The sequence below is a fragment of the Meles meles genome, unplaced genomic scaffold (genome assembly GCF_922984935.1).
Source record: "Meles meles unplaced genomic scaffold, mMelMel3.1 paternal haplotype, whole genome shotgun sequence".
Taxonomy (NCBI): domain Eukaryota; kingdom Metazoa; phylum Chordata; class Mammalia; order Carnivora; family Mustelidae; genus Meles; species Meles meles.
The window spans coordinates 144373-152284 of NW_025721272.1; the positions used below are offsets into that span (position 1 = coordinate 144373).

At 43.6% G+C, this 7912-nt stretch overlaps 1 pseudogene; it reads left to right on the forward strand.

Moving 5' to 3' along the window:
- The first annotated feature begins 2466 nt into the window (after window positions 1–2466).
- On the forward strand, window positions 2467–4085 carry LOC123936273 (annotated as a pseudogene).
- The last annotated feature ends 3827 nt before the right edge of the window (window positions 4086–7912 follow it).

Below are 7912 nucleotides of genomic sequence, written 5' to 3' on the forward strand. Positions count from 1 at the left end.
CAATAGGGAAACCCAGAGAATGAAATGTAAATTTCTTGATGAATTCATTTCAAGAGTCACAGAAACCTGTAAGCTTCAACTCACCTGGTTGACTTGAAATGACTACTGTATGAGGGCTGTAAGTTGTCTGAGGGCTTACGTTTCTGTGTCAATAAGCTATAGAATCACATAATATTTTAATAATAATTGACATTATTTTTAAATATGAGGATAGATTATTATAATAAAAGCGAATATGACTTTAGAAAAATCTATCCTAGTTTTATAAATTTACTAGTATGACAAGATTTCCATTTTATTTCATAATATTATGTTATCCTGAAACTGAATCCAAAAATCATCCTACCAAAACAGGCATAAAGCTGCCCAGACACTTAAGTATTCCTGTGAGTCAGTCAGTGTGCAAGACTGAAGTGTCTAGCAGGCAGTCGAACTCGTGTGGCTTCTAGGTGAATCTAACTGCTGCTTCACTTTCCAGGAGTACAGGGGATCAGAAGCGTCCTTCTCCCAGTGAAACTACTCGTGGCCCAATATCTCAGGGTGCTCACATTTGCTCTTTGGGATTGCAATACCATCTAAATTGGGAGCATTTAAGGTGGAAGTTGAGGGCAAGGGTATATCTACTAATTACATAGAGTAATAGTTGGTGGGCCAAGCGTGGGGAGAGACTTTGGTTGAGGAAGCAGAGTGTACAAACTATATAAGAATACGAAGTGGAGTTGGGAGACAGCTCAAAGGTGTAAATCTGTGCTCCACTTTAAGTGAAGTGATATTAAATATGAGCACGGTATGAGATTTGACTTTAGGGCTTAATATTCCTTTTGTTTGGGGAATGGTGCAGTCCATATCTGTTGACCCTGACCTGAGTTTCAAAGTTCTGAGTAACAGTGTCTTCCCCCAGGAATCCAGACATTTTCAATTCCAGGGAAGGAGTGGTAAATATGGAGTAATATTAGACTGATTCTCCAGAAATCTCCTGCTTGATATTCCACTGCTGGCAACATGTCTTTTCTGGTACTGAGATTAACAGCAGGAAGGAGCACTCCATGCATGAGCCTATCCTTCTGGGGTTTTAAAGATTTTTTTTTTTTAATTTGACAGATATAGATCACAAGTAGGCAGAGAGGCAGGCAGAGAGAGAGAGAGAGGAGGAAGCAGGCTCTCCGCTGAGCAGAGAGCCCGATGTGGGGCTTGATCCCAGGACCCTGGGATCATGACCTAAGTTGAAGGCAGAGGCTTTAACCCACTGAGCCACCCAGGTGCCCCCTTCTGGGGTTTTAATGGGTTTCAGGAAACTTTGACTCTGCTGGAAATCAGAGGTGGAATTAAGACAGATTCTTTACCATTGGCCTGATGCTGAATGACTTGGATGGACACTTGCTGAGGCAATAACGAGTCTTTAGTGATGCAAACTGACAACTGCTCAGGACTATGGGGTCTGAGATTTATAATCACACATCACTGAGTTTTTGAAAGCTGAAAATCAAGCCAATAATTAAGATGTTGACTACTAATATTTGTTGAGAGATTTTTGGTTTCGTTTTACTTTCTTTCTAATCAGGGGAAATGATAGTAGGGGGAGAAGGAAAAGGAAGATACCCTAATGAGCATCAGAGCCATTAATTATTGAAAATATCCTATGGGATTATTCTGACTCACAATTTTGGTTAAAATTGGAGTCAAATCATCATTTTTAAAGTTCAGATTCCTATTTTGGTTGCTTAAGGTTATTCATTTATACTTTAATTAGAAAACTGTGGTAGAGTACTCTCTATGACTTAGTTTAAAGCCCTCATTCCATCATTTGCCCTACTCTTCATTCTAAGAAAAGGGAAAATAGGTCTACTGAATATATATTACTTATGATCCATGAGAGCAGGAACTATATCTTCCTTATTTACTGCTGATTTCAAAGCTTAGTACAGTGTCCAACACAAACTTAGTTCTCAATAAATATCAATTAAATGAATTTCTACCTTCCATATTACCTTGCTTCCAACTTCTAAACCAAATACTAAGAGCTTCACATAACGGCAGCTCTGGTAAGATTCACACCAGTTTTCCTTGTGGTGTGACATTTATTTTTAGGCACCAACTCATTTATTTAGATTAAAGTTAATGAAAACAAATGAAATGACAAATGAAAATAACGTGCTGTGGTCCAGCAGTCTGGGAACTGTCGCCGGCTCCGCGCACGGGTTGGTGGTGGGGGGCGGGCCGAGCATCCCCGGGGAGTGGAGGAGCGCTCTTTTTTCTCTCTCCTCTTTCCCCCCACTCCGCACCCCCGGGCACCCTCAAATCAGGCCGCGCTGCTTCCCTTTCCCTCTTGTCTCGTCCCCCGGCAAACTTTCGGTCCCTCCCCCGCCGGTCACCCGTTCTTCGTCGTAGCTCCAGCCGGCCTTACCGCCCGGAGGGCTCCTCCGGACCTCCGTGCCTGCAACTCCGACCATTACAAGATCCAGAAACATGTCGATGACACTTCTGTCTGCCTTCTACGATATCGACTTCCTGTGCAAGACGGAGAAATCCGTGGCCAATCTCAATCTGAACATGCTGGACAAGAAGCCGGTGGGGACCCCCGTGGCCGCTGCCCCTAGCTCGGGCTTCACGACCTGCTTTCTCCGCCCACCCCGCGCCTAGGCCCAGCAGCTGCTCGCCCAAGTTCCTGGGCGGGGCTAACCGCAGCAACTATGGCAGCTGGGCGGCGGGCGGCCCCGCCTCCTACAGGACCCTCAAGGAGTTGTCAGGGGGCGGAGGCACGGCCCTGCTTAACAAGGAGAACAAATTTCAGTACCGCTCCTTCAGCAAGGGCAAGCGCAGCCAGCACCTCTTGCACCAGCACCTCTTGCACTAGCAGCAGCAGCAGCAGCAGCAGCAGCAGCAGCAGCAGCACCAGCAGCAGCAGCACCAGCAGCAGCAGCACCAGCACCAGCACCAGCACCAGCACCAGCAGCAGCACCAGCGCAGCAGCACCAGCAGCAGCAGCAGCACGGGGGTGGCGGCTCCCAGATTAACTCGATGCTCCACAAGACTGAGCTGTGCCGGCCCTTCCAGGAGAGCTGCACGTGCAACTACAGCGAGAAGTGCCAGTTCGCGCACTGCTTCCAGGAGCTACCCAGCCTGACCCGGCACTGCAAGTACAAGACCGAGTTGTGCCACACCTTCTACACCATCAGCTTCTGCCTCTACTGGCCGCGCTGCCACTTCATCCACAACGCAGACGAGCGGCGGCCAGCGCCGTCTGGGGGCGCCTCTGGGGACCTGCGCGCCTTAAGCGTGCGGGACGCGCTGCACCTCGGCTTCCCCCGGAAGCCGCTGCCCAAGCTGCATCACAGCCTCAGCTTCTCAGGCTTTCCGTCGGGCCACTACCAGCCCCCGGGGGGCCTCGAGTCGCCGCTGCTGCTCAACAGCCCACGTCGCGCACCGCCGCCGCCACCTTCTTGCTCCTCAGCCTCCTCCTGCTCCTCTGCCGCTTCGTCCTGCTCCTCTTCCGCTCTGTCCTGCTCATGCGCCTCCGCAGCCTCCACGCCCTCAGGCGCTCGGACTTGCTGTGCCTCGGCGGCGGCTGCGGCCCTCGGCGGCATTGCTGTACCGCAGAGGGGGCGCGGAGGACCTGCTGGCACCCGGCGCTCGGTGCGCAGCCTGCCGGTCCGCCTCGTGCGCTAACAACGCCTTTGCGTTTGGCCCGGAACTGAGCAGCTTCATCACGCCGCTTGGCATCCAGACCCACAACTTCGCCTCCGTGGCCGCTGCCTATTATCGCAGCCAGCCAGCAGCAGCAGCAGCAGGGCCTGGTACCCCCGTGCAGCCCCCGGCGCCGCCCAGCGCGCCCCTCCCTGCCAGTGCCACCGCGCCGCCCTCGCCGCCCTTCAACTTCCAGCTGCCGCGCCGCCTGTCCGATTTGCCCGTCTTCGACGCGTCCCCTAGCACCCCGGACTCGCTGTCGGACCCTGACAGATACTTGAGCGGCTCACTCAGCTCGGGCAGTCTCAGCGGCTCCGAGTCCCCCAGCCTCGACCCTGGCCGCAGCCTGCCCATCTCTGACGATTGAGGCAAGAGGGCGCCAGCGAGGAGGAGGAGGAAGGGGGAAGGCTGTTCTGTCGGTTGTTGGAGGGCGCCCCTGCCACCTGGAGTCCTTGTTACGGGCAGGGAGGGACGCTGGAGTGGGGGGTGACAGGCCATGAGCAGAGTCTGCGGGCCCCACCGAGCACTTGGACTCGAACTTGTGTGCCGGGAGGGGCCCCACCCCTCCCCTTTCGGTTTTCTCTCTTTTTTTTAATTTATTATTTTTATTATTATTATGAAGTTTCATTCTTGTTGAGCAAAAAAAAAAAGGCAATGAACTTTTGTATTGATGAACAAAATACTCACAACAGGGTAGGTGTGATGCGAACAGAACAAGATACCAAACACTTAAAACTTTTTTAGGTCTCCTAAGAGTTTGGGACTTTTGGGGGAAAAAAAATCAACCCAGCACCAGCAGCTACCAACCACCATTCCGTATCTTCACTTGAAAAGCATTAGTTACAGTCCAGATGTGGGAACTCTTATGTGAGAGAAGTTCTTAATTGTCGTTTGTCTTCAGACCAGTGTAAACAAACAGCCAGCCACCACCTTGCTAAACCTCTAAGCTTCTAGAATCCAATATTCTATCAGGAATATGCCTTGATTGTAGTCCTCCGCTCCACAGGTTTTTGTTTGACACAAAATTCTTTATGTCTGGAAAAAAAAACAAAAACAAACGTGCATTCCAAAGTTTCCTACTGGTTACTGTTTTTTTGCCATCACTTAGTGGATGTTTAATTTTAGAACCATTTTCTCTGCTCTTTCTGGAAGCCTTGGGCAGAGCTTAGTTCCTAATCATTTGGGGGAATAACTGCTGAATTTTTAGCTGTTTTGAGTTGATTCACACCACTGCACCCCAACTCAATATGAAAAAAACTATTTAACCTATTTATTATTTTGTGAAAAGTATACACTGAAATTTTTGTTCATACTGTATTTATCAAGTATGATGAAAAGCAATAGATATATATTCTTTTATTATGTTAAATTATGATTGCCATTATTAATCGCCAAAATGTGGAGTGTATGTTCTTTTCACAGTAATATATGCCTTTTGTAACTTCACTTGGTTATTTTATTGTAAATGAGTAAAAAAATCTTAATTTAAGAGATTGTATGTAATATTTATTTCATTAATTTCTTTCCTTGTTTTGAAAGATTGCATGATTTCTTTACAGAAATCTATCCTGATGCTGTGGAAGTAGTTTGAGGAATATCTTATGAGTTTTCTTAGAATGTATAATGGGTGTAGCCCATCCAACTTTAAAGAAAAAAAAGTTGACCACATACTTTGCAAGCAGGCTTAAATGTGGCATGCTTTTTGTCATTCCAGCTTTTTAAATTAGCAAGAAGCAAAATTTTGTTTTTTGTTTATCCCACCAATTCTACTGTGACATACTCTGCGTTTAAAGACATGTAGCAATAATGAGGTGGGGGGTTAGTCTCACAGTGCCTTTGGAAAGGGCCAGAACTTGCCTTAAATCTTCCTCAACCAAAAAAGTATTTTTCTCTCAGTGCTTGAGAGAATTTGAATGTAGGATGGGTTCAACTGCACAAAAGGAGAAGATATTTACCACTTTCTTATATAGATCTAAAGAGGCCACCTCTTAGTACTAAGAATGGTGTAGTACATGAATATGCCTTGTTTTAATTACATAAAATTCCAAAACTTGTATATTTTTTTTTCCCGTGTGTAGAAAGGCAGGAATGCTTTCCTGGACAGTGGATGAATGAGCAGTAGCTTTAGTTTGTACGTAGGTACGGTTGGAGCAGTATGTATGTATGTACTCAGGACTACTTTGACAGAAGTAGGTTTTTGAATGTAACAAGATACGTCAACTTGAGTTGTAATATATTTTGGGGAATCAGTTCACTACAAATTGTGACTGTAAACATTGTATTGTAAATGTTTTGTAGTTTCCCCCCAATAAAATTTTTGGGAAAAAAACCCAAAACAAAAACAAAAAAAAAAAACAAACAAAAAAGAAAATAACGTGTTGTGGACCCATTTAGTCAGTGTTTCAATTATATGAGCCATTCTTAATTTTTTTAAAGACTATTTTTAGAGCAGTTTTAGGTTTAAAGCAAATATGAGAGAAAGGTACAGAGATTTCCTTTCTACTCCTTGCCCTCCCCACATTATCAACATCCCCCCACCCAGATTAGTACATTGGTTATAACTGAGGACCCCAGATCATTACCACCCAAAGTCCACAGTTTACAATAGGGTTCACTCTTGGTGTATGTTCTGGGGGTTTGGACAAATGTATAATGATATATATTTACTACTGTAGTATCATACAGCATTGTTTCACTACCCTAAAATCCTGGTAATTCACCTATTCATCTGTCCCCCAACTCCTGGCAACCACTGATCTTTTTTTACTGTCTCCATAATTTTGCTTTATCCAGAATATCTTTACAATCATACAGTGTATAGTTTTTTCATATTGGCTTTTTTCACTTAGTAATACGCGTTTAACTTTCCTCTGTGACTTTTCATAGCTTGATAAGTCATTTCTTTATAGTGCTGAACAATATTCCATGGTTTAGATGTATCATAGTTTCTCCATTCACCCACTAAAGAACATCTTAGTTGCTTCTAAGTTTTGGTAATTATGAATAATGTTGCTCTAAACATTTAAGAACAGGGTTGTGGGGGTATAAGTTTCCGAATGCTTTGAGTAAATATCAAGTAATGTAATGACTAGGTTGTGTGGGAAGAGTATGTTCAGCTTGAAAGAAAAAAAAAAAAACACACCAAATAGTCATTCAAAGTGAATCCACTGTTTTGTTTCCCACCAGAATAAATAAGAATTCCTGTTGCTCCACAGCCTTGCCAGCCTTTGCTGTTGTCAATGTCCCAGATTTTGGCCTTTCTAATAGGTGTATAGTGGTATCTTATTGTTATAATTCACATTTTCTGATGACATATGATGTGCAGCATTTTTTTTTCATGTTTATTTGCCATTTGTATCTTTTCTTTGGTGAGGTGTCTGTTAAGATCATTGGTTTATTTTCAGTCTCTCTCCTTTTTTTTTTCTTTTTAAAGATTTTATTTATTTATTTGACAGAGAGAGATCACAAGTAGGCAGAAAGGCAGGCAGAGAGAGAGAGAGGAGGAAGCAGGCTCCCTGCTGAGCAGAGAGCCAGATATGGAACTCAATCCCAATCCCAGGACCCGGAGATCATGACCTGAGCCGAAGGCAGACTTAATCCACTGAGCCACCCAGGTGCCTTTTTTTTTTTTTTTTTTTTGGTTATTATCCTCTTGAGTTTTAAGATTTTTTTAAAAAAAGAGTTCTTTATATATTTTGAATAATAGCTCTTTATCAGGTATATCTTTTATAAATATTTTCTCTAAATCTATAGTTTCTTTCTTCATTCTCTCAAAAATATCTTTCATAGATAGACCAGAAATTAATTTTATTTCATCTTTGATTCATCAGATTTTTTTGTTTCTTCATGTAGAATTTGTACTTTTCATACATTTATATCTAAATATTTCATTTTTGACATTTCTAATGTAAATGATGTTACATTTTCAGTTTCAAATTTCACCTGTTAATTGCTGCTGGTATATAGGAAAGCTATTGACTTATGTACATCAATATTATATCTTAAAACCTTACAATAATCATTTATTAGTTCCAGAATATTTTTATGGATTCATTTGGATTTTTTACATAGATAATAATGCCAAACAAGACATTTTTATTTCTTCCTTCCCTGTCTATATACTTTTAATTTCCTTTCATTATTATACTGCATTAGCTAATACTTCTAGTGCAGTATTGAAAAAGAATGGTGAGAGAGACATCCCTGCTTTATTCCTGATCTTAATGGG